Raw genomic sequence first — 24,607 nt, forward strand, 5'->3', positions numbered from 1 at the left:
AAGATTATTTTAAAGATGGTGCTTGATGCAACCTAGTAAGAAAATTTATTTTGCACCACTCCACTTTTCCAGTGTCAATAAAAGCCAGGTCATAACTAATCTGCTGCACCAGAGCTCCTTGGGCTTGGACTTCCTGTTTGGGAGAAAGGGGTGGGAACAATTACCTAGTGATCTATAAGAGCATAAGTTTTTGAAGTCATGGGCACCTAACTTTCCACTATCTCCTCATCCCACATAGTTATTTACAGTAGCATAATTTTGAATATTAACATTTTAGGTATCATTTCTGGCGGGGTGTTTAGTGTGTTTAGCTTATATCTAGTGCCTTATGTAAATAAAAAATATGTTATGAGACAAGGCAGACACAGAGCACTGTTTGGATAGGATGCTACAGACCTGTTGACTATCTCAAGGTAATTAAGAGTCAAGGGACCCTCAGGAAAATACCTTCAAAAATGCCTTCAGGAAAAAGTTGTCACATTTCTGTTTCTTCCCCAAAGTAAATTTCCTTTTTCTTTTTCTGCTCCACCTAAAAAAGAGCTGCAGCAATAAGGCCTGCAGTGACAAGCACTGCAATTTTCATTGCAGTGACAATCATGGCCCTGGGCTGTAAACTCCTCCAGAGAATCCACACCACCACAGATGGGATAAATGGCCTTGGTTTGTCTCTCAGAACAGCAAGGAGGAGATGGAAGGGACTTTTCTCAGGAACTGCACCCATCATCACAGTTCCTCTTCAAATAAATCTGGACTGCGGCAGAATTGATAGTGTCCCTGGGAGCTCAGGGAATCAATACAGGCAGCAGGAAAAGGCAAAGGCAAACTGCTGTAGCTTCTTAAATGAGAATTGATTTTTATCCATTGTCCATTCCCATGGCAAAGGAACAAGCTTATCACTTCAAACCAAGAATAGAAGGGAGACTAATTCTCTGTCTCAGGAAAGGACAGGAGCTCAGTAGAGGTCACTAAGATCAACACAGTATTAAAGAAATCTTTTTTTACTTGACTTCCTGACAAAGCAAGTGGACTTGGTCTACTCAGCTGTCTGTCTTTCCTCCAACTTTGCTGCCAGAGGCTGTAAGGAAGCCAGGATGCACAATCAAGGGAAAGAAACCCAAACACGTTCATGCATTCCTCAGTAACAAAGACCGTTTGCAACATCTTGAAGGCAAAGAGCTCTGCCTCTCCTGGGAGAAGCCCTGGAAGCACCGACAGCTCCATGTTTGGCACCAGCCAACACCATGGGTGTCAGAGCTCTGTGGGTTCCCAGATACCCCACCTTGACACTATTCAGCAGCTCCCTTGAAAGAGGATTCCCCAGCCAGCTCCCTCTGACTGATTCTCCCATATTATAAGCAGCCTAGATGTGGTGGAAAAAAAGTTTTACTTCTTTAGGGCAGAAAGATGAAACACACCCTTTCATTTGTGCCTTTCAGTAAGCTCCACACAGCCCTAAAACTCCTTGTATTTTCCCATAATTGCACACCAACTGTTATGATTAAAACAAAAACCATCAGTCCAGCTTTGCTGGTGTACAGCTAACAATGCTTAGTTTCTCTAGTGCCTTCTGCACTAGGAAAAATATATTCAAATACACACATATTTACATATCAATTTATTCACAAGCATGGAAAGGAGCTGATATCACTACAGCAGAAGGTGACTGGACTAAAATATCTTGTTTATCTCTACTGCAGTTGATCTGTGATGTGTGTGTGCAGAGAGGCAGGTGGTCCAAGCCATGATGCTATGGAACTGGGGCTAGGAAGTAGCTTAATGACATTCATGAGCCTGCTAAATTTGTGTCAGCTCAAAACTCATCAGAGAAATCATCTGAAGCCCAGAAGACAAGCGGTGCTCATTCACAGTCCATGTGCTGGTGTGCTTCTCTCCTACCACAGTGGCACCCGTCTTTAGGCGTGGTGAAATTGGGGGTCTCATTCCTGAAGTGACAAAGAAAGAGAAGTGAGGGAGAAGGGCACTCTGTCTGTACAGCTGTAAGTATGTAGAGCTGTATGTGCTGTATGTGGCTTTCAGACAGGCTGCAGAGAACACTTGAGGAGTATAGAATACACTGTTCTAGTGAAGAGGATTTCTCAAAATTTTCAGTGATGATGTGATTTGTAAAACTCCTTCAAGCCCCACTTTCCTTCTTCGTGGCCTTCAACATCTTGGTCTGACAGCTGGGAGCAGCCAGCATCTTCAGTCTAACTCTGAATACTTTGAGGTCTTCCTTTGGAGTTCCCAAATGCCTTTTGTTTAGCTTTCTGAGTTTGTTAAAGAAAAGATGCCAGTGTAAACTGTTCCTTCTCTTAAATCTCTTCTCATTAAAAGGCATGGCTAGGGATGTATTAAAAATCTCAGATCTTTTATGACTGGTTCCTTTTATCAAAAAAGCATGTAGAACTACTCTGGATTTTGGGGAGGGGGTTGTTTTCTGGGGGGAGGAATCATCCCAGAAAGCATGTTTCATCAGTACCCATGACAGTGAGAAAAATATTTTGGAAGGGAGATAAATCTGTCATGAAGTTGTGACAGCTGACAGACCTTTGTTGATATTACTCTGTCTAGTTTGGTATCATCTTGTCACAGAAGTGTGTTTCTCATAGTTGTTTACAAAAAGGTTTTCTGTCCTATAAAATAATTAGAAGCAATCACAGCCTAGCTTTGTGACTGGAGGTAAGAAGGAGGATACAAGACACAGCTTTCGTGACAGACAAGAAGAAGATAATTAAAATTAACAATAAAATTTCTGAATTAATTCTACAGCTTGATTGTTTTTCCCATATCACAGAAGTAGTATGGACCCAGCAGTTTTGGTCACAGCCTTTTCTTTGCATTTGCTCAATAAACTAACACAATATCACATAATTGGCAGATTTGATTACATGATGATGATAATTGATATATTCAGCACAAACAGTTCATAAACTGCCAGAAAATCAACCAATTCATTTAAAATCAATATGCCTGCCCCCAGAGATCAAGATACTGGGTTATGTTGACTAAAATAAACACAACTAGTAATTTGATTAGACAATGGAATTAAGGGGAAAAAAAAAAGTGGCATCAAGTGAGGCATACATATTTAAAGCCAGGAGGAAGAATTTTCATCAGTTAAGCTTAACTGAAAGATAAATGATACTCCTTTGAAGTATGGGATCACAACAAGACATTTCAACTCAGGGGAAAGATTTGAATGTTTTATGGGCATGGTACCACACAGTGCCTGACTGGAGATTCCTTTGTTAGCAACAAAAAATACATCAATTAATTCCAAACGTTTTTAGAGGATGATGAAGTGCCGCTGTATTTCTTTTGAAACTTTTGTGGAATACAAGTGCTCAGTCGTCACCTCTGGTAAACACAGCTGGGGCTGGGGGATGAGCCAAACTCAAGAATGAGGTGCCCTACACTGCTGATGGGATTGGTACTGGCACCAGTGTTTGTAAGGAGTCAGCTCATGACACACCTTTGCTGACTCTTGGCAGAACTGCTCATGGCAGTAGGATCTTGCCCAATGCATTGCTCATTAAATCTCCTCATGTTTAAGCCCAAATGTGTGTTTGGTACCGTCAAGGGGTGCAATTAAAATCCACTAAAATATAAAATAAAAAGCTGACACTGTGGGATCAATGAAAATGCATTTGTCATGGTCCTTAGTACACAGAGGAAGTTGCAAAGTAATCATCTGCATCGCTTCACACACATCTCACTACTGAAAACTGCTGCATGAAAGGCACATTTCAGGAATGGATGGATGCCATGTTTTCTTTTCATACCTTAGACAAATTGTTGACCTGAATGTATGCCAGCACTCCATGAGCAGCATTTTTCTTCTGGAGCTGTTCTAACTCTGTAAATAGGGAAACACACCTGTTACTCCAAGGGAGGAGAAGAGGTTGCACCCTATACCAAAGGATGCCAGGGATGAATGGTTTCACTTGCTCACCTGCAACCTTCCCAGAATGTAAAGCAAGTTTTGAACACACTTTTGATTTGGGATACAGGTCTCTTACCAGGGTCAAAGGCTTGACACCTGATTGTGCAGTGGTTTGACTTGTTCCCTCTTTTGCTTTTAGTGCATTCTGAATTAAGTGCTGTATCACTTGTTTCATGCATGAGCTGAGAATTTTGATCCAACACGCACTGAAAGCCTTTGACTGATCTATCAAGTTAATTACTCCTGAGGTACTGATGTCAGGATAGTGGCCACTGCCTTGAAAAGCCAGGAGCAGTGTTTGAGTAGAGATTGTTGTCTTTCTTTTTTTATAACTTTCTGGTTTGCTCTGGTGCCTGTGAGAATGCAAAGAAGCACTGGTTTGTTTGGAAATTATTTATATGAAGACAAATAAATGTACATTGCCACTGAGAGAAATGAAAGCTTGGGCAAAGCTATAAAAAAGATGATAGTAGTGATATAGAAGACATCATAATCACATGCAAAACACCAATTTTTTTCCAAAAAGCAGATAATTTCTTCCTTCAGAACAAGCATTGGTACTCATTTCTCACTCACCCCTAACTCTTTTTATATTAAAATGCTTTTCACAAAGCTAAACTAATAAAGACAAAAATCTCTTTTATGATAATTGTCAGAAATCAGAACTGACACATCACATATATGTTTTCCAGATTTAAACCTGTATGTGCTTCCAGCTTCCTTGATCCAGTTATTTATTGTACTCACAAATCAGGTCTATATATAACTTATATTTGGCTGGACAGCTAACAGCTGATTGAAAAAGAAAGATTTATACTTTCTTAGCCTTTCAGCATTTCCAACAATAAATTCTTCTCTTTATAACAATTCAGAAACCACTGAGAGGACAGGCTATCACAAATTTCAGGCCCCCTCTAGAAATTTAACTCTCTTTGTATGTTCAGTTGTTTTTAAGTTGTACAGCCTAAGTGAAAAGGCTCAGCAATTGAAGAGAGAATGTTTGCAATGCAAATAAATCAGGAAAAGTAAAAGTTACAAATACAATTTTGGTACTAGAATTTCTTTAGTTTCTGAAAGTAACTTGCTACCTAGTTCTAGTAGCATTTATGCATGGTGGGAGCATCTTTTCTGGATGCAATTAATGAGCATTTAAATTTGCATCTGCATGACTTTCTGTGAATAGCTTGGACACAGCTGGAAAAAATATCAGTTGTCAATGTCCCCCCTGACCCTAAATACAAATGTGCAACAGCTACTCATTAAAGGATATGAAAACATGAATAATTCCTAGAATTTCCTAGTGTGACATGTTTTTGTTCTTATCTGAAACTGCAAATATTCCTGCTGCACAGAAAAAAGGAAGAAAGGCAACTTCCCACGGGAGTCCTACCTTGACCAATTTGGCTTCTGTGGAGGGAAGAGGAAGCAAGGGTCTTGCAGACTGCTTTTCTCTTCTCTGTCCTCCTTCTAAACATATTTGAGGCTTAACTCCTTGTCAATCTCTTGTCATCCCTTGACATCATTGTTCTTGAAAACCACAGCTAAAGTTAATTAACTAGCAATAGTGATAACATTATTATCAGTGCCTGTTTAACACCTGCCTTGTCACATAAGCAAGAGCTCTATTGTTCAGGACAGTGCACAGATACTCCAAAAGATGGTATTTACTTCAAAACACAAGTGTATGAGGATGAAAAGGGAAAAAAACAAGGGAGATGGAAGGTATGGACAACATTTATATTCCAGCTGGCGTGTAGCACAATTGAACCTATTAAAATGGAAATCATATGAGAACTCACACCATGACACAGAAAGGGTCAGAGGACAGATTTTGAAAGTCCTAATTCAGAAAGGATACGAGTCTTGCAGACCAGGGGATTCCACAGAAGCTGAGAGAAGCTTTTATGGAATGTAATCTTTGTCAGTGTTCAGGAGGGCAGCTGGGTTTAGCAGCTTGGGCCATCAATCAGTGAGCTTTGGTCTCCCAGCCAGATACACACTGGTGGGAGGGAAACACAGCTTGTGCCTCAACAAGTACTTCAAGGCACTTCACAGTACAGGTGGGAAAATGCTTCCATTTTAAACACCAGCGCTTCTGGCCAAGCAGTGAGAATGCATTCCCCCATCCTATCCCTAGCTAGTGAGCTGCTGGACTCCTAGTGCTCCATCATCTCTGTGTGAATCTCTGTGGAATTGTGATCAGGAGTGCAGTGATCAAGTGTTGCCTCTCTCTAGGAGGGCCTGAGTAAAGAGCAATGTAGGAAGTGTTTTTGTAAAACCATTAGGAGTTTATTCTGGTCCTGAATATGGTAAATACAGCATCTTACAAACAAAAAAGAACCAAAATAAGCATATGCTTCTTCAGTGTGTAGCTGCCTTTCTAACAAGATTTTATTTGCACTTCCTAGTGTATCTTGATTTGAGTGGCATAAAAGTATAAAAACACAAGTGTGGATGAAATTCATAAATTCCTACAGCATTAGTATCCTTTAAGTTACCTGATACATATTTAATGTGGAAAGATCTCACCATTATTTTTAAGCATCACTTAGATTCATGCATACCTCTCTCTGCAGTTCTTCACCTTCCAGGAAGAAAAAACAAGTTGACATTTTCCATTCAGTCTGTGTTGTTATAATAAATAATGTGTATAATAAGTAATTATATATAATAAACACTAAATAATAACAAATAATTATATTAATAATAAATAAATAATATATTATTTATATATTTTAATGTATGAGTAATTATATTATTAATATATTATAATATATAAATAATTATATTATATATTATATTATTGATTATTATTATACAATAATTATAATTATATAATGATGTAATGATAAATATGATTATATAATAGATAGTAATAATTATAATGAATTATAATAAATAATACACACTTGAGACCCAGGGACTCCTAGCACAGGAAATGAAAAGGAATTTACCCTGTAAGTTTGGATCATTCCTTGCAGGTAGCAGAGATAACTTTGGATTCTGGGTTCAAGTGCTTTTGTGCTTCTTCAGGTCTCCATGTAGGAGGACAGTGAAGGAAGTTGGGGTCTGCAGAGACAACATTGACAACATGATTTGAATCATAATGAGGATATAAATAAATACCTAAAATACTCTGGTACCACCAATCATACTAGTGCAAAGGAAAGTTTTTATGGGAGGAGGGGGAGAATGATGCTACTGCGATTTTATGAAGTTTGTGAACATAGAGATCCCATTTGCCCCCCGTGTAGCTGTTATGACCCTGTTTGGCAGGAGAGAGGAAGAATCATTCAGGTGGGAAGAGTAAAGAGGGTGCGTTCCACATCCATCTCCAGTGCTGGAGCAGAGGAGCTGTGCAGCTGACAGTCATCCTGCTCTTGGGATGATGACAGAGGGAAAGGGCATGGGAGAGAGAGAGGGAACTGGGCAGACTCTGACAGAAGTTGGCACAAGCACTGTAAACTTTTGAGACTGTTGATATGTTACTGCACAGAGTTAAAATCAAAACACAGATGTCAGGTCTGTGTACTGACCATTACCATTGTAAAGGTTTTTAAATGCCTTATTTCCCCCTGGCTTTTCATTTGAGGGGGAGGACCAGGTAAAAGTCTCAGCCTCATGTCTGTCACATCAGCACTTCCTCCCCTTCCCTGTGCAGCTTATCAATACCAATTCTGTCTTGTTATCTGGGTGCATTGCTTGACATAAGGTTTCAAATGGGGCCTCAGGTGATGTAGTCACACAAATCCCTTCCCTGTGGTTTGATCTCCACAGGGAAGTCACCAGGAGCTGTATGAGGACATTAAAATGAAATCAAACAGCTTCTGTGCATGTGACAGAAAGATCTGAGAAGTGACTTCTCCCCAGACAAATGACTAATGTTGAGCAGCTGGCTGTATGGGTGAAAAAGCACAATTACCACTTATTTGTGTACATAACAAATAATCTCAAATTGTTAAAAACACTGTGGATCACACACCAAATCAACACCAAACTTCTGGACAAAAAGCTCACAGATTTCTCCATTATCTACCAGGAGCCTCATGGCTGACTCAGGGATTTTAACAAGATGTTGCAACACAAAGATTATTCTCAAACAAGCAGTTCCACAACAATCTGCTTCTGGTGACTTGTACCTTAATATGCATGTTTTTTTTCTTTTCCTATCCCATCCTCTTCTGCTTTCTTTCCTTCTTCCTACCATGATGCACAGTCTTGTCCTCTAAATTCAAAGTTCTGCAGGTACTGCTGCCTGCAAACAAAGGATAGTGTCCTACATAATAATAACAGCACAACAATGCTGCATTAATGAAAAGGAAAAATTTCTAAAGTGACCTGTTGGAAAATGCTGACAATTCAGAATGAAAATATCCTGCAGATAAATGCTATTTTTCATTCAAACTCTTAGTACTAATAATAATATCAGATAGATATTATTAAGTCTTACTATCAGAATGCAGACATGTTCATTGCAAAAAGTCCAAACATCTTTTCTCCTTCCTGTTTTTTGATGAAATAACAGAATAAGATTATCAGTTTACCAGCTCTGAACTTATTGAAATGAGATGCTCTGCATGGCAGAAAGAAAAGATTTCTGCATGTTTTGTTTGCAAGTTATTCTGACATTTTCATCCCAATTTGAGGCAACATAGAATTTTGAAATTTCAGTCTCTCAGACAGCAATTTCTTTTTCCAGCCCCATGTTGATATTGGAGAAAGAAGGCAAAGCACCAGAGCTTCCAAAGGAAAAAAAACCACAATTGTTGGTAACTACAAAAACAATTGTCTGAGAAACAACGAGCAGCTTTTCTGAAGCACTGTGCAAATAAGAAACTTTGTGACAGTAATTTCATTAAATGTAAATTTTGATGGATTACCTGATTTGGCAGGCATTACTATGAGATTCTCAATGTAACTACTGAATCTCTGTGTTAATTTACTTTTTATTCTCTTAATGCACTGAATAGTCTTATTTTAGACCTCACACAATTTTATCATAATTTTATCAATTGTTTGCATGGTAAGATTTGCATGCTCTGAAATACAGAATTAAGGAGTTGGCACTACCAGAGACTGTTACAGATGCAAATCTATCTATCAAACCTCTGCTCAAAAACTCTTCCAAACGAGACAGCAGGGAGTAGTTTATCCCTATATCTGAAAGCAAAAGGTCTGAGGAAGACCCTTAGGCTTGGTGGCTACAAGAAGCAAAAAGTATTTTTCCTGGAGTTGAGTCTGTAGCTGTTTATTCACACAGGCAGCCGATGAACCACAGAGACCTGACAGTCACTCGTTCAGTGAATGGAGAATTACTCCGCTATTTCTTCCTTCCATTTCTGACAAAACATCCTTCATGCTGAACTAAGTGTGAGGAACCAGAGAAAGTCCTGGAAATGAAGGGCTTGAAGCTGTTGAAAAGAAACAAAACAGTGATAGTGGGAATAGACTGATGGCAGAAACTCTCTCCCAGCTGCCTTCTTTTCATTGCCCACAAAACTATATATAGAATTCTAAGAATATATTCCAGCTGCCCTATGAACTAGAAGACTCAGTGATTAAACCCTGGAGCTAATTGGGTTATTTAATCATGAATGTAAACTGCTTCTAGTTTCAACTCACAGGGCTAAGTAACTATTTTTGGAGAAAATTAGTGGAAGGAAGGGCAGATAAGTTGTCTTGCTGGACTTGTGAACTGAGCATGAGCCCCCTTGTGTAGAACAAGGGCAAAAATTTTTTCCCTGCTTTTAGCTTCTCAACAATATTCAAAATGTTATGTTTAGAATATTAGCTAGAGAAAGCAAAGGCACAAAGGAGAGGGAGCACAGACACTCTGCTGAGAAGCAGTAATCACAAATATCAATATTATCTCTTCTCCTGCAAGATGCCTGGCACGGGCCACCCTTCTCTCCCCAGTCCTTGCCAACACAAAGTTGTACCAGCGCTGAATGGAAAGCACACTGCCACAGCTCCCTGCTTTTATAAATAAACACATCCATTCAAAGTCACAACAAATTAGGAACTTTTTATTTCTGTTCATTGAGCATGATGGAATCAATAGTCAGCAGGGAGCTGGCAATGGATTTATTAAGGCAGCTCTCAAGGCCTCAGTCATAGGAGTGAGAAGTCACCCACTGGCCTCATTTCCCCTGTAAACACGAAACTGGGCTAAAATAAATCTCATTTCAAGTGAAAATAATGGATAATACTCACCTTACATTGCACTATTTTGCCATCTAAAGCAGCTGAGCTTTTCCCTAAATAATTAATGAAAGGCTGTTCAATGACCAATATCTGGTAACTGTATTGTGTTGTCTTGTGAAAAGACACTGAACTAAAACCAGAGAAACAGTCTGTGGCATTTCATGCTTATTTTTTGCCTGTCTGAAGAGCATCAATCCATTTAAGTAGATTTGCTTTTGATTGAAACCAGTGTGTTTCATCTGACACATTAGAAATTCAGACGTCTGCAAAGCAGGTGTTTGTCCTTTTCTCTTGATGTGCAAGTGCATAACACTAGAGCTTAATATTTATTAGAAATGTTCAATCAATCTTCTGAGTCTGCAGTTCTCTGGCTATGTCACATATTAACAGGGCTGGGAATAAAAGTCAAACACAGTAGCAGATGTGAAATATGATAGTGCTGTAAAATGATAAAGGATAGATAGAACTTCTCACTTTATTACTATCGTAACAAACTTTTTTACTGAGGAAGCCACAAACAAATAGAAGAATCTATTGTGCTGGGCACCATCCAGGTTCTTAACTGGGAAATAAATCTTACCCCAAATATTTTTCAATCCATGGCCTTGTAGGAATGCTCTTGCTGACCTTATTCTTGGAGCAGCTCCACTGACAGCAGTGCTGTCACAATGATAAAGTTGTGCTTGTATGCACTGCAGAATTGGAGCTTTAAAAGATGAAACAAGAAGGGTCACAGCCTACAGGGATCTGTATTCCCCATCATATTTAATGGCTGGGGAAACCAAGGCAGTGATTACTTTGGACCACCATGGTCAGAGGTCGTCATTAGCCCTGGCAATAACTGGCAAACATTTTTTTGCTTTTTTACCAGGGAGACCAAATGTCCAAATGAACTTAGTAGACAGAATGCTGCTTTGGTGATCCTATAAATTTTAAAATTATTATAAAAAATAATTATATTTCATATTAATACCTCATTAAGTTTTAGTCATAAAAGCAAATTAAGGCAATTTCTCAGCAGAAATGTGAGTACCTTTCTGGAAAGGTAATAATCCAAATGTTGTTCTCAATAGCTAACAATCACTTGAAGCTGCTATTCCCACACCAACAGACTTTGGGATAATAAAAATATAATCTAAATATAATAAATTTAACTATGAAATGTCACCAACTCTCCAGATTGTCCAAAGGTATTTTTTAACAGTTTAATAATAAAAGTACAATTTAAACTACATTAGAGAAACAGAGTAAATTACAAGTTTTGGTCTGAGTGTGTAAATTACGGATTTGAAACATTAAAAATTAACCAGGGAAGGCAATACAAACAACTAAATGGAACATTTGAAGGGGTTAAGAAACTTGAGCTCTGGTCCCAGCTCACAGATGTGTTTAATCTTCCTGTGGCACTTGAGTGAACAGCTCTTGACTTTAGAAGGCATTTTATGAAGCTTCCACCTCCCTGAGGTTTGAACCCAGAAACAAGATAAAACATCTATGTGTTTTTTTTTTTTTTTTTTTTGTTTTTTTTTTTTTTTGTCTTGTATGGTGACATCTGATAACTGAGGACTGCTAGATCCAGCAGAGTTAGTTCCAAAATAGGAAGGCTTTAGTGGGAAATGCAATGGGACATCACTGAAAGGTCACAGTGAAGTTCATGCCACAGGAAGAGCAGGAAGGATTGTTTAACTGAGGTACCATGAAAAGCCTTATTTAGACATGAGTCTGGGCATAAGATTCATGTTGCTTGAAACCATCTACCAGACTCAGTAGAAAAGGCTTTTGACAAGTCCCATACTAAAAGAATGGTCAAGACACATCAAAGTGTCCTATGGGAGTATGCGGGTCAGAGGAGGATATCTTCCCTGGTTCCTGTCTCCTTTTAGGGATTCCCATGCCTTGCAGTGAGAAAGTGCTGCCCCCTCACACGACTCTTTCCCCATTAATTACAGGCATGGAGACACGCTGGAGACAAAATTTTTCAGAAAGCATGAATAGTGATCCTTTGTAACAGCTTTCACAGCCACACCTCCTGAGAAAGCTACATTTCTTTGTCAGCTTGTGTCTGCGTCGTGCAATTAAACTGACTGGAATTATCTCCATTAAAAGAACATGCAAATGGCACCAGGCACAAAGATAGGATGGCAGTGGAGCAGAGGATTGCTCATTCTGTCTGGAGATGAGTCTGAATGGCAGTGGCAGATAATTCCAGTAGTGGGAGGATTCGAATTAAATGAAAAGTGAGAATGAGCAATCCAGTCAGGGCAGTGTCAATAGTGTTACATAATTTCATATGCAGATTTGGGTTATCCTAGTCTGCCCCTAGTTTGCATGGACCCACTACAAGGCTAGATCTAAAGTCCTGTCCCTGCACTGTGGAATTACTGGAGACACAAGAACACTCTCTGCCACTGCCATTTTTCACTGCTCTCTGCACAGTGCAATGTCTTACATGTGGTTCAAGAATTATAGATTAGGTGTCAGTAAATGGGGTAAAAAATGGTTCTGAATGGAACATTTCTTTTATAAATGTGATTTCAGATGAAGGTATCTTGCAAGCTGCCACACAACACATTCAGCAAGTACTGCCTTGCTATCATAAGACATTATTCTGCCTCCAAGTTTGATTTGTGTGAGGAGGGAACAAGTAGAGTCCCTCCTAAATTACATTGTTGACTCATTTTGCCATTGAATTCCAGCATACCAAGGTTGCATCACTAAACAATGTTTACTTGCATAACTTTTTAGAGGTTATGCAACTATTATGTCTCATTGCACAGTCTATTTCTTCCACCAGAGTTTATATTTATTCAAATTTTATAGTATCAATGTTTTGTCTTTTAATAAAAATGTTCATGGTACAATCTCAGACTCCTGATTTCACATTTCACATTAATTTATGCTGTTTTAAGAATAGTTATGCTTAGCATTTCTATTTCTCTGGCTTCCTTTCAAATACTTAGTGCTTCATTCCAGTATGCCTTTGAAAACTAATACTTTGGCTTCTTAGATTGATTTACTCAGACCCTTTATAATTTGCACTGCACAATACTGGAGTCAAAGCTGTTAAAAAAAGAAAAGAGGGGTACTTCACCCACCTTTTTTTGTATGTGTGTGTTGTAATTACTTATTGTAAGGCCAAGCAGCGCACAGTATAGAAACACAGGATGATAACATAGACTCATAGAAGGGCTTGGGTTGCAATAGATCTTAGAGATCATCCAGTTCCAACCCCCTAGCCATGGGCAGGGACACCTCCCACTAGATCAGCTTGCTCAAAGCCCCATTCCAACCAGTCCTGAACACCCCAGGGATGAGGCATGCACAGCTTCTCTGGGCAGCCTGTGTCAGTGCCTCAGCACCATCACAGTAAAGATTTTTTTTCTTAAATCTGATCTAAACCTACCCACTTTCAGCTTGAATCCATTCCACCCTCCTCCTGTCATTTGTAAAACGTCTCTCTTCATTTTTCTTGTAGGCTCCTTTCAGGTCCTGGAAGGCTGCAGTTATGCCACCCCAAAGCCTTCTCTTCCCAGAATGAACAATTCCAATTCTTTCAGCCTTTCTTTTCCATCTCTCTGAGCATGTCCATGTCCATTCCCTGGACTTACTCCAACAGCTCCATGTCCTTCCTGTGCTGGGACCCCAGAGCTGGATGCAGCGCTGCAGGTGAGCTGTCAGCAGGGCAGGGCAGAGCAGAGGAGCAGAATCCTCTCCCTGGCCCTCCTGGCCACACCCAGCTTTGGATGCGATCCAGGATGAAATTTGCTTTCTGGGCTACATATATATGTATATCTATCTTTGTAGGCTATTCTTCTGTAGTTCTGGAACTATTTTCTTATCTAAATAGGTTTCTGATGAGATATACACAATGATTCTCTTTTATGGAATGCTTAGCAATGCTTGGTATCTCATTCCCAGAGGGAAGGGGAAGAAGATGCATTCAAAATTGTAAAGGCCTTTGGGAACTGGGATTATTTAAAACAATCTCTAGGCAACGCAAGCTTTTCTGAGGAGAGAAATCCATAGTGGTGGGCCCAGAAGTACTGGACTGAAATGTCCATTATCAACTCTCTGGATCCCATTAATATTTCTTATTTCTTGCATACTGACCCTGTTTTGAATGCACTTTATTTGTGTTTATTTTATTGAATTGTTTTGAAAAGCTAAACAGATAATGACACCTTTACAGCTTAACGAGTTCTGTACAGAAAATAAACTTTAAATTTCACTTGTAACTTGTTTTACACTGTTTATCCCAGATCTACTACCCTTGACCTTCCTGCCATGTATTTCCTTGTGTTTTCTTTAGGCAAAAAGCATTCAAAAGCTCATGAAGATGATAGAATGTGTGCTTGGTGAGTTGATTATAAAGGATTTCAAGTATGTCCAATGAAGTTCTTGCATTCAACCTGTGTCAGGGCTATGGGCAGGATTGAATAGATGGAAGAAATAGAAAGAATAGAGGGAAGAAAAAAAAAAACAAACCAGAAATCTCAAGTCTACTTCAGCTTAAGCACTTAGTCTGTAGACTACTTAAAGGCCAATGTTTGCAGGTTATTCATTGCAGAACTAGAGGTTTAGAACTTTACATATACAATTGTATTCACTATGCTCCTATTCAGAAAAAAGGGGTTATTAATGTTTAGAAAATACTTATTCATCTCTCTGTGAGTCATCAGACTGCTTGATTCTGCAGTTCTTATCCTTGCCTAGCAGGAGAATCATCTTACAAAGTCTAGAAGGTGGATTGAATCAAATGGAACTAATTGTGCTCTGAAAATGGATGTTCATTGAACTTTTTTAGTCTGCCTCACAGTTTCAGACAAACCTGAATTCTTGACTATGAATAGCAAACTTACCCTATGAAGGAGGCATTCAAAACACTAAATTGCTTTTTGGGAGGAACTTTGGAAGCAGTGAAAAAAATTTAGGTTGAAATTTCCTGCAGTAAGTTATTAAGTGATTGATTTGAGAATCCAAAGCAAATACCCATTCATAGCTGGGATTAAAAAAATCTTTTTAAAATAACTGCATTGTACTTAAAGCACCAAGAAACAGGAGGGTATTCCCTGACCAGAGACTATTCTTCTGATCATGTTTTGCTAAGCCAAGAGATAACAAAAATTAAAAGGTGAGAGGTTTAGCACCCATGGAGCAGCCCATAGACTGGTATGCAAAAGGCTTGTACACCTAAAGAGGGCGTAATATTAGCATATAAAATTCAAAGCATCTAGAAAGAGCCCCATAGCTAAAGTTGAAATGTGTGAAATTAGCTGCATATTGCCATTTTGTTTTGTATTTCTTGATGCTTGCAGAATCTGAGAACACTTACAAATATTCTCTTTTCTTCTACATGAGATCTGTGAAGATGAAGTGTTCTTCTTTCACGTCCATTTTATGGTGTGTAATATTCAGGGGCAGTGTGTGTGGTAACTTGGACTGGAGTTAGTTAATGTACAACTGAAAAATATAGGTTATCTGAGATTCCTATAGTTTAAAAAGCATACAGCAATGTTAGCCACCCTGTAAAGCATTTCAAACAATTTCACAATCATTCTTTTGGTTCTTTATCCTACTGTGATTCCTTAATACTTTGGAAGCATTGGCTGCATATACTATGAAAATGTCACCTCTGTTGCCTCCCTAAAATTTTGTTTTACTGTGGCACCCAAGAAAACATCTGAAATTACCAGAAACAATGTGAACATAAACAAAACTTGAAACTATCAAGTAGCTAGAATGCTGAGTGCACCACTTGCACTATTATTACCTCACTGTTCCCTCGCACTCCCACATAATCTGTGCTGGCCTTCTACTGTAAACCAGTTGGTGGAAGTAACATTTTCTGATGTGTTGTCCAGCTGGTGTCCACCAGCCACCCTATTCATGATCATACTTCAGCACTATGAATAAATGTAGTAGAAATATTTCTGCATGTTTTTTCCATATATCCCCCAAAATATATACATTTTTGAGGGACAGTCAAAAAACAATGCAGAAAACTGTCTCTTTGGTACTTTTATCTTATGGCAGATAGCAGGCACTGGGCTGAGATAAGGAGAAAAACCCATCATTTTCCTTTTTTTTTTTTTTGATGATAAAGCTGATATCTGCTGGGCTACACAGATCTTTCCTCAGCTTTGTAGCTGAATGCCCAAACAACTTGTGATGCAGTCTCATGGTGGAGAGAGCTTTCACTTGTGCATTTTCTTGTCTTTTCACTCCTGCATTTCTCCTTTCTGTCCAAAATGTTGCTAATGTTTTAGTCCAGCGCTGATTTGGCAGGAATTGAGAAATTACTATATACTTTGAAAGAAAATTTAGGAATTCCATTGATGAAACCATTTATCATATACTATAAATAGATTTAGCAGATCTTTCTAGTCCCAGGCCCAAAAGCACAATTGTAACCCCCTCCTGCAGGTTTTTCTCTGGATGTCATCATGTTTTTTCTCCTGGAAGCTCTGATCAATGTGACCTGGCCAAACTGGACACAACCTACGCACTGTTCTTGAAATCTGGATTGTCAAAACATGAATTTCACTACACACCCCATGCAGTCAAATCACACAAGCTCCATGCCTGTTTGTCCTAGATTTCTACCATTCCTAGTCCATCTGGGCTACCAGATACCTGTAAATCCTCCAGACCAGTGCCCTGCATGGATTGCATGAGGATTAATATTAAAGCCCTGTAGTCCTCCAAAACTCATGCACTGCATGCCTCTGTGTTACACAAATAAATCTTGAGTCTGACACTTTGTTTATTCTCTCGGGGCAAAATTGACAAGCAGATCAAACAAGGGGCTGTATGAACTTGTTCTGCTAATGCAGACACGAGGCACTCAGCTAACATTTGTGTAATGCTTTTCTTGTTTAAAAGTATTTGTGAAAGAGCAAACCAAGTTTGCATAGCCTGCAAAAGATTAGAGCTTAAGTTAGATACAAGGTCAGATTAAATTCAAATGGTAAAATTTAATTTTACAAAAACAGAGAATGTAGTCCAAGGAAAGAAATGTTGATTTCCTCCCACCACACACACCTTTGTAAGACAGAATTTTGTTAAAACTAAGAATGTTCTGACTTTGGGAACAAGTAATGAACTCAGTGTGGGGTTCTTTTAAAATTACTTCCTTAAAAGTTTTTCATTTCTTTCTAAATTCTCTAACTCATTTACAGTTACATTTCGATTTGTACATATTAGGAAATACATTTTATTAAGAGTTGTATATTATGAAATGCGTTGGGTCTGACTGGGAGGGGGGTCAACTTTCCTCACAGTGCCTTTGCAGTGCTGTGCTGTGTATTTGCAGCTAGAAAATGTTGATAACACACCGGTATTTTGGCTACTGCTGAGCAGTTCTCCCACGCCTTCATGGTTGTTCCTCCAAAGTGCCACCACCCAGCCCCCAGCCCCAACACCTGGGGCTGGGCAAGAGGTTGGGAAGGGGCATAGCCAAGACAGCTGTCCTAAACTGACTAAAGGGATTTTTAACACCATTTAAATATTCTGAGACATTCTGAGAAAGGGAACATCAAGAATGTCATCAAGGAAGAGGAGAGAGGGGTTTTTAATAGAGTAGACAGAGAAAAGAGGAAAGCAGCCACTGGGGCCAGCAGAGGAAAAGCTGTTTGCAAAGAGGCACAGACTGAATGCAGCTGCATTCTGTGTGGTTTTCTATGTGTTTCTTGTTCAACACAGTAAGACGGTCCACTCCTTTCCTCATGGTGCTGCCAAAATTAAGTTTTTTGCTGATGACGATGTTTGAGCATGCTGAGCTTTTGTGTACCCAAAATAATCTGAATCTCTGGGACAAAACATGTGAAAAAGGAGCTTATCAACTAGCAAAGAAATGAAATTTTTAGTTTCTTACTTTTGAAAATTCAACCTGAGTCATCTTCAGCCACCAAGTTTGGTCTTTGTCAACAGAACTTTCATCCAATTCCTCTGTACTCCAGACATAGTATTCATCTCCAGCTTGGAGGTTGATTTTTAGCATTTTTTAGTATTGTCTGAAAAGCTGTCATATTCTGTGAAAGTAGCAGCTTTTAAAGCTGCTTCTTTATCCAAGAGGATCTTTTATGCAGGAAAAAGACTCTTCCTTTCTGCTATGAATTTCATTGGTGCTATGCCCTGTTTTCTCCCAGCTGCTTAGGATATAAATACTTGTTACTAGCTCCATTTTAATGAAACACAAGTAGGAACCCTCTTTTGTGCCAGAATTTAAAAAGCTCATTTATCATGGTTAATCTCAGCAGGTGGAAGCAGTGCTTGTGCTCTGTAACTCTTGCCACAACTTGAGTTATGGTGCTGGGCAGGTGAGCAACTTGTCTTTGGAGATCACAATTTTCAGTGTCAAACGTGGATGGACAAAGCCAGCCCAGCCCTAAAGGTCCAGGCAGTTGTTGGGAAAACAGTGCTTTTGCAAAGCACTCTGTCAATAAACTCTGAAGGAGTTTTTTCTCAGTTCTTGGCTTTCAGCATGTTTCTCTGTCTCCCTGGATTGTAGCTCCACTTCAAGGCTGTTTGAACCCGACAGCTGGGCTTTTTTGTGTTTGGGGGTTTTTTTCTGCATTTTTTTGCCCCTCTGTGAAATTCCAACAGACTGGTTTCAAAGAAAGGCATCTGTTACCTTCAGTGCAGTGCTATTGCAAAGCAAAGTAACTGCCATTCTGTGCCTTTGGAATAGTTTTTCTTTGGATTACCTTCGACTTTTATGAGTCAGGATATGGGACTTGCCATATCCCAGCTGTTCATGAGGCTTCCATTTCTTCTGCTGTGAGATTATTTGAAATAAAATAAACTTAAAACAAACTCAGCCTGACTGCAGAGGAATATACACAGCAGAATTAGGAGCTGCAGTGTCATGTAGTGCCTGATGGCTCCCTATATCATTTCTCATTGTGGAAGTACTTAACTGGGAAAATGCTGAAATGCTGGCATGGCTGGACAGAGAGAGGTCATTAAAACATTTCTACTTTACAAAAGGAAGCTAACATACCATCACTGACATACATGGTTAAATTTTTCTCTCAGATTGAAGATAAAATATCCATTTTCTTTGCAGTTTTCAATGCAGGAACTGACATTTATTTCTCTTTTTTTTTTCTTTTTTACTTAGAATATAGGTATTTGCTAGCTATGGCCCATGGCTCACCTAGTCAGTCTCTGGAGAATGTCTGGTCCATCTGTTTGGGCTTATGGCTCTAAATGGAATTTTTCTGAGGCCAAGAAATATAATTTGTACAGTATCTTGCACAGTAGAGACTTTTCTCTATGCCTGGATTCATCAAATGTGAGAGCAAAATAAATGTATAAATGTTCAAGATATTCCTAAAAAATGTGTGCTGTGAAGAAACCTGTGAGGAGCGTATTCCACCTAGAGCCTGCTCTGTGCAGTCTTTTTTCCACCCTATGCAGGTTTTAACACTTCCCTTTGAGCTCCTTCATCCACCTTCCAGTCACTGAATAAACACCTGCAACCTCAGCTATCACTCAGGAAAAGCCTTTCATGGGACAGGTGAGAAAAATAATTTCTTCTTCTGAGCTCTGTTGCTCTTCCCATTGCAATGGTAGAGAAATGATTGCTGTAGGTGTTGGCTTACTTGTCATAGCTGCTACTCCTTTGCCCACTTTATTGGGCAAGTTGAAAACTGAATTGGGAACATAAGAAGGAGCAGTAGCTGGATGAAAGCTGCTTCAGGTCTGCCTTGAGTGCTGAAGGAGCTCTGTTTGTGGGGCTGGGCTTTGTGCATCAGACATATGGAGAAATAGTGCAAGATTTGCACAAAGGGTCTTTTACACATTTTAATCTCCAAAGTATCAGCCTGTGTACAGTGCACTGAGATGTCTTTATCTGTTAATATATTCTCATGCAGTTCACAGCTGTTTGATCAAAGCAGTGTCTCAATACAGCTGAGAAATGTGAGCCAACACCAGAACAGAGAGGAGCAATCTATATTATTGAACTTTGTCTTTTGTAGTGACAGAGGAGGAGGGGCAGCCCAGTAGTACCACTCCATCCCAATTCGTCTGTGCCTGCCCCCATTCTTCAATTCCCAGCCAGGAAAACATTTTGGTTTCTTTAGCTTTTTTTCTCAGCCCTATTCACTCCATTAATTCTTCACTCCCTTCAGCGTGGATATATAAGGGAAAATTTACTTATTGAGTTTCATTTTATCCTTTCATATTTCATATTTCAGTTTTTTTCTCTTGGGAAGATCCTAACGTCTGATGCTAGAGGGAGCTCAAAACCAGTATTAAATCTCATCTGGGTTAGTGGATAATAACCAGAGTATTGAATGTTACGCAGAAAAATTGTTCCTTTCTGCTGTGATGATTTGATTTTTTTTTTTTTTGCGGTTTTTGGGCTTTTTTCTGCATCTGTTACAAAGAAGAAAAAAAAAGTCTAACCTTGATGGGATTATTTTTTTCCCCCCAGTTATTAATTTTCCCTGATACTGGTGTGACTTACAACAAGCTTTTGCTATTTTCAAGTGAAATGTTTGGATTTAAGTTTCTGGACCATTTCACAGTGAATAATTTCCAGCTCAATTTCTGATCTTTTTGCACTAGTACAGGCAGTCTTAAACTTTCCATAAAGGTATAAATGAGCAAACATTTCATTAAAAATGAAGAGGCTTATGACAATACCTATTCTCCCAAAATGGAACCACCTGAGCTTTTCTAATAGCTGGTGACATCCATTAGCACTTCTCTCAGAAATTGAAAACATTTTCCATCTGTTCATACACACTCATTACAAAGTAGTTAAGAGCCTATGGGATCACACAGACACATTTTTGCAAATTAAAAAATATCAAGATGAGTTATTGAAGAAGCAGGGATGACTTTGTAATAAGCATCTAGGCCTTAAACTTTCCCTTTCCTCAGACACTGCAGACACCCCATTAGCTGAGACCTGTTTAGTCTGTAACCTTCCAGAACATGACATTTTGAAACTCTATGCTATACATCCTGTGAGAAGTCCAGCCAGCCCCGCCCATTTACACTACTCTAACAAAGAGCAGAAATCAGTCATTTTTGGCAGACATCCCTAAGGTCAAGTATCTAAGAGAACTCAAATAAAAACGGAACATTTACATAAACAATGAGATCAGACAGTATTATATTAATATGCAATAAACTTCATTAATAATGTGCTTGCATGTTTTCATGCCTGAAATTATCTCTAACCATTAAGTTTGGATTTGTCTTTCCTGAAAGAAAATTTATTGGGAATGGGCATTTTAATAAATTCCTTAAGATGATGGAAGATGAGTGAAAGGCTTCTACAGGCCAGGCTTCTAGAATGGCAGAGAAGGTTTGGTTGGAGACACATGTCAAAACAAATAAACACAACATGCATTCAACTTAAATATGTTTAGAGGTCTTCCTAAAAATCAGTCTTCTTGGGAATGATTCCAGTACCCTCTTACTCTATGAATGTTTCTTCACAAAACCAACCTCTTGGTCAGACCTCCAGTTTGTACGCATGTCTAATTGACTACTGAGTACAAATTGAGGGCTACCATATTTTACATTGTTGGGTCCTAAGCCTGATTCAGAGCTCCAAATCTTCTGATTTTTTTTAAGTGAAGTGGTTGCCACATGTCATGGTCTTGTGGACACCTCGACAAATTAGATTGCTGAGCAATCACCAGCTCTATGAAGTTTAACATGGGCTGATTCTGCACCTGGGATGGGACAACCCTGGATGCATGCACAGAGCAGGGAGCAAGTGGCTGGACAGCTTGCTCAACAAGGAAATATTGTCTGGGGAGACATAAAAGTAACTGTGAAGGGAATATAACAAGGAAGAAGAAACATTTAGGGTGGGAACCTTGGACTATCCATTAGTGGTGCACATGCTATGCCCATGTTTCTGTCCAAAGCTGGTGTCAGCAAACTCCAGGCTGCAGAAAAAAGGTCTGTATGAGCTCACTCAATAAGTCAAACATTTCTGGATGTTGCACAAATACGCATGAGCATGAACAAAGAAGGAAGCATAGAACAATGGTGGTTCATCTGCAAAACAAGATGAAATAGAGTTCTTAAGACTCATACAGCAAAAGGCTCCCCAAGATATTTCTCTGCACCCTTCCAATAGTTTCTGTTAAGCTGTGTGATGATGACACACCTTCCAGCTCCAGGATTTTCTATATTACCATACCAGGTGCTGTTTGGAAAGTGCACCTGGTATGGTGTTATATTACATAAACACTGAGATTACTAAAATCTTAACCTGAGCCAACATTAGAGCAGTCAATTTTCCACTTCCATTCTATATATCAGATTTTCTCAGTCTCTGTTACAAACAAGGAGTTAGTTGCCAGAAGCTCCTTTTTTTTAACATCACTTACAATATTTCTTCTTAGTGGCCAACAGAGAAAACAAAGAACCATGTATTACATAAAACTCTTAGAAGATGGGCTGTAACAAAGAACTACATCCTTGCTAAATGTTGACAGCTTGCCAGCAGCATACAGTAACAATGGAGACTGTCAGAATTAAGGGCACAATTTGACATTTTGTGCAGAGTAACAGCAGCTGCAGTTGTTAGAAGATATCTTTCAGCTGGTTGGCTTTATGAGGACAGAATGAAGACTGAATTATGAGAGAAATGAGAGTCCTCCTGTCAGCTGTGATGTATGAGGAAACCTTCTATATCTTAACAATGAAATCCTTTTCAAGCATTACAGACATGTAAAGTAAGATGAGCCAAAGAGAGGTGATGTCATCCATTATAGAAGTGATAATGTAATAGATTACTATGGGGGATTATGGCAAACATTCCCCAAAAATTATTCTCTCTGCTCTGTATTTAATCACTGAATTATCTTAAGATGTTTAAACACAAACACATGAAGTGAGCCTTTAATGGTAGAGTTTTTTATAAAGTCATATGAATGTCTCTGTTTCATTGAAAAAAATGAATTGTACTTTCATTGCTTGTTGGTGAAAGTCTTGTGTACATGATGGGGTGAACAGCTTTGAAAATTTCTCTCCTACATTTGCGATCAGGCTTCCAAATATGTATGATATTGGTGAAAACATGAAGGGTGAAACCAGCATGCATAATCAAGGCATGATATTTTTAAAGGCCTGTTGGATCCTGATGTGTTTGCCAACATCGCTGCTGTAACCAGCAGAACAGACAGGCCATGTGCTGTGGGTTCTGGGAACAGGCAGAGTGAGGAGATACTTTCAGAGAATTCTGCATGGGTATTTCTACCAGAACCGGTCTGTGCTGGGGCTGTAGCCTCAGCTTTCACAGCTTTTTGCCACTGTTGACATTTCTTCATTAAAAGCTTCCAAGTTTCATACCAAAACCTGAGCAGCCCTATATTTCAATGCCAAACAACTGCCAGTTTCCTGGATAAATAACTATGAGTAGCCTAAGAAACCTACAGGTCCAGGTTTTCATTTATTAAGACTCAATATATTTACACTGAGTTTATCTGATCTGTAATAATTTTTATCATTTGATGATAGATCTTCCTGTTTAAGCAGAACCACATCTCTACCCTGCCTGTGAAATCCAGAGCCTGCATTACCTTCAATTCATGCATGGGACCTTCAGGGAAACTGCATTTCTTTCTACATGCTTTTGTATTTAAAGGGATAAAAAGAACAAGTCACCTACTTTGGAGCAAATAGTGCTGTGAAATTAATGAGACCACACTGTCAAATTTACTTCAGGATGATACATTTGTTCATTAATTATGGTATTTTAGGTGAATGTCATACTTTTCTTTATCTGCATGCTTAACTACACTTCAACCTTTGCAACAGGTTTTCCACTGAATCATTTTCTGGTATAAAAGTATTGGAGCCATGGTTCCCTTTTCTTTAGAAATACCTCTGCAGTTTTCCTGACCCTACTACTAGCTGGGAGAATAGATTAAAACTTCTGAGCTGTGAGTTACATTTGTGATTTCTATGGTTATTCATGATAAAGCAAAGTGTTGGCATGTCACATGAGGAACAGACCTCTTTCTATATTAAATAACCTTTTCTTTTGGATGATGAAAAAGCCCTGCTAGAATCATAGAAAGATTTGTGTGGGAAGGGTCCTCTGGAGGCTTGTTGTTAGATCAGACTTCTGAGAGGCTTGTCCAGGCAAGTGCTGAAGATATCAAAGACTCTGGATTTAATTGCAAAATAGTATCCATTGCAGGATTGTCATTCTACAGCTGAATCACATAACAAGCAAATGCACAGCAGGGCCACCATTAATTGAAAGTGAAAGCAGCATCCAAATGAACCCTGCTCTACTTCAAATGCAGCCAAAGATTTGCAATCCTGCTCACAGTGGACCAAAGCTTTCATCAGCTGTTTTGCACCCAGTATTCAAGTTATTCCATTGTTGGCTTCAAAGGAAAATCCCAGGGATAACAGGCAGGCAAAGAGGGAGCACCCAAAGTCCGTGAGCCGAGTGAGAGCCTCACTGTGCTGATG

Source organism: Camarhynchus parvulus, chromosome 4 (assembly GCF_901933205.1).
Source record: "Camarhynchus parvulus chromosome 4, STF_HiC, whole genome shotgun sequence".
Classification (NCBI taxonomy): Eukaryota; Metazoa; Chordata; class Aves; order Passeriformes; family Thraupidae; genus Camarhynchus; species Camarhynchus parvulus.